This window comes from Galeopterus variegatus, unplaced genomic scaffold (genome assembly GCF_000696425.1).
Source record: "Galeopterus variegatus unplaced genomic scaffold, G_variegatus-3.0.2 Scaffold544, whole genome shotgun sequence".
NCBI lineage: Eukaryota > Metazoa > Chordata > Mammalia > Dermoptera > Cynocephalidae > Galeopterus > Galeopterus variegatus.
In genome coordinates this window covers 594810-598002 of record NW_007726655.1, presented here as the reverse complement: position 1 = coordinate 598002, position 3193 = coordinate 594810, and the positions used below count along the sequence as shown (strand labels likewise).

The following is a 3193-nucleotide window of genomic DNA, read 5'->3' as shown; positions in this document are numbered from 1 at the left end:
TGGGGGAGGGGAGTGGAGGAAGTTGACTTTTTGCAGCTCCTTAGCTGGCACTTAATGTTGCTTAATATTACTAGACTCAAATATCACCAACTATCTCTTTGTTGTTTTGCTAATTTTGAGACCAAGAAAACAACATATGTTGCCTCCATTCATTCCTATCTCCAGTTTGAACCCTGTAAACCCAGAGCTTGGTACTTCTGATAGAATTACCGCAGAAAGAGGGAAGAGGGCAGGGTTTGGGGGTGACCAGTAAATTTCTCCTGTAGGAGCAAGGGCAGTGGGAACAGTAGCAGTGCTGATGCTGAAGGCACTGGTTGCAGTCAGCTACAGCACACAGCTCCGGCCTGAGCAGGTTTCCTTTACAGAAGGAAAGGCTGAGAGCCGGGGGTGACCAGTAAATTTCTCCTGTAGGAGCAAGGGCAGTGGGAACAGTAGCAGTGCTGATACTGAAGGCACTGGTTGCAGTCAGCTACAGCACACAGCTCCGGCCTGAGCAGGTTTCCTTTACAGAAGGAAAGGCTGAGAGTTCCCCGACCATTGGCAGCAGTGTGAAAATCAGCCAAAGGCTGTGGAAAGAAACTGATTGGCTGTTAAGTTGTGGACTGAGGGAAAGGAGTAGACCTCAGGATCTAGGGCTTCAGTCAGGAATGGGTTAGCTCCTCTAGGACAAGGGGGCCAGAGAAGCCAGGTGAATTTCGGGCTCTGGGAAGCTCGGCTGGGGTAGGGATGGGGCAGAACTTGCCTAAGGACATCCAGAATCAAGCCGGAATCTGGTCAAGTCAAACAAAAGTAGCCCATAACACTCACCTGACAGACGAAGTGGAAAGAAATTACAGGACAGACAGAAAACAGAGGCGTCTGGATGTGTGTAGGCTCTGGACGGAGGCTAGGAGGAGGAATTTGGAGCACAGCACAGAACTTTTCATAGCCAAAGTACCTGGTCAGTGGATGGGCAGAGAGCTATTGAAGTGCTCAGCTGAGTCTGACAAAGCACAGCATATCTAATTTAACTCATTCCTGTAAACCTCAGTCGAACGAATTAATCATTGCATTTATCCATCTATATTTCAATTACTTATTTATATCTTTGTGTGCATAAAAGAGTTAACATAGCAGCCCCGAGAATGCTATTCTTTGAGTGTATTGCTTACAGGGTTGGACCTTGGCAGGTCTCCGGGAACTTGGATTTCAGCAGGGTTCCTAGCATTCCCTGATAAGAATGGTTCATTGTGTCTAAACTGCTCATACAAGCAATGTGGTTTATACTGAACATCTGCTTTCCCTCTGGGAGTCTAGAATTTTGGTACAGGCTAGGCAGAGAATGACCATATGACCGGCCTCCAACATAAAACTCTGGGCGTTGAGTCTCTAATGAGCTTCCCTGGTAGATAACATTTTACACGGGTTGCAACATCTCGTTGCTGGGGGAATTAAGTGCATTCTGCATGATTCCTTCAGGCGAGGATTCTTGGAACCTTATACCTGGCTTCCTCCAGATTTTGCGCTATGAGCCTTTTCCCTTTGCTAATTTTGCTTTGTATTTTTTCACTGTGATAAATCATAGCCTCAGCTATATGCTAAGTCCTGTGAATCCTTCTAGTGAAGCGCACTTTTTCTTTTCTATTCTACCTACTCAAGAGGAAAAAACAAAACAAAATTGTCCTCCCCACTGACCAAGTGCTAGATATTGTCCTAGAAACTTTAGCTCATTTTAGCTCATTTATCCTCTTCAGGCTTTTTGTCTTATGGTAAAAGATGGTGAGGTACTATTAGCACACCAGCGACCAGGACGCAAAAATTTCAGAGCATGGACGTTCAGTGGTACCTGCCACTAACAGTTGAAAGCATAAACTCTTTCCCCTGACCCAGGGAAGGAGGAAGGACACAGACAGAAACTGATAAGCATTTTGAGGAAGACCTTGCTTCCTTCAATGTTGCAATCTGATCTAACGCAGTTGGGCTAGATAACAAGTTGTCTTCTTTTGAAGATTTCATATGATTCATATGATTCATGTTGATGTCACTTTAGGAACTCTGGGTTATCAGAGCTTACATGAGGGTACTTCAGAAAGTTTGTGGAAAAATGGAATTAAAAGATGATACAAATCTTTCTACGAACTTTCTGAAGCCCCTTGTATTTGCATGGAAAACCCCCTAAGCATTCTGTAGGAAATCTCAGGCTGATAACCACTGAGTAGGTGGAGGAGATACAATGGGGGAAACAAAGTCTGCCTCCAGTGAGTTAATTTAAAATCCACTTGCTTGGTGCTGCAGGATAGTGTCCTTCAAGACCCTCTGGCTGGTTCCCTAAGAACCTATGCCAAATATCTCGGTAGAATGGCAGAGATAATATCAAGGCGACACTTTGGGGGCCTGGTTTGAGAGATTAAAGTGTTCAAGGTTGTCTGCAAAAGTATTAATCTCTGTATGTGGGGTGACTTTTCCCAGCCTCAAGGGTAGAATCTGCAAAGGGTAGAGCCGTTACCATAGCAGCGGCAGCACCATCAGGAGAGGCACTGCAGTGGGAGGAGGCCCTGGTAATGGAACGGGTGTGGGAGGGAAGAAGGGGCCCAGAGCTGCTGGGGACCGCATGAGCCCACGTGCACACAGCGGCGTCAGGTCCAGAGAAGATGTGAATCAAGGACAGTGAAAAACATCCCTGTGACAAAGGCAGATGAGCCCCCAGGGAGACCCCAATATGCGAAGGAAAGGGCAGGGGGAAAGACTTGGGTTCCCTGCAGGTCAGGTCTCAGAGTAAAAATGGGACCGGAGTGTTCCTAACATTGGAGTGACCTGAGGAACCAAGGCTCATACTTGGTCAGGAGAGGCACTGCAGTGGGAGGAGGCCCTGGTAATGGAACGGGTGTGGGAGGGAAGAAGGGGCCCAGAGCTGCTGGGGACCGCATGAGCCCACGTGCACACAGCGGCGTCAGGTCCAGAGAAGATGTGAATCAAGGACAGTGAAAAACATACCTGTGACAAAGGCAGATGAGCCCCCAGGGAGACCCCAATATGCGAAGGAAAGGGCAGGGGGAAAGACTTGGGTTCCCTGCAGGTCAGGTCTCAGAGTAAAAATGGGACCAGAGTGTTCCTAACATTGGAGTGACCTGAGGAACCAAGGCTCATACTTGCAGGGAGTGGGGAAACAAAGGGCCCCCGAGGGCCTGACAGGCGCTGGTCCAGTCGGATGCTG

At 47.8% G+C, this 3193-nt stretch overlaps 1 protein-coding gene across 1 annotated transcript in view; it reads right to left on the bottom strand.

Annotated features, from left to right (window-relative positions):
- HAO2 (hydroxyacid oxidase 2 (long chain)) overlaps window positions 1–3193 on the bottom strand; it is a 25667-nt gene that overhangs the window by 15616 nt on the left and 6858 nt on the right. The gene's annotated exons all lie outside the window — the stretch shown is intronic.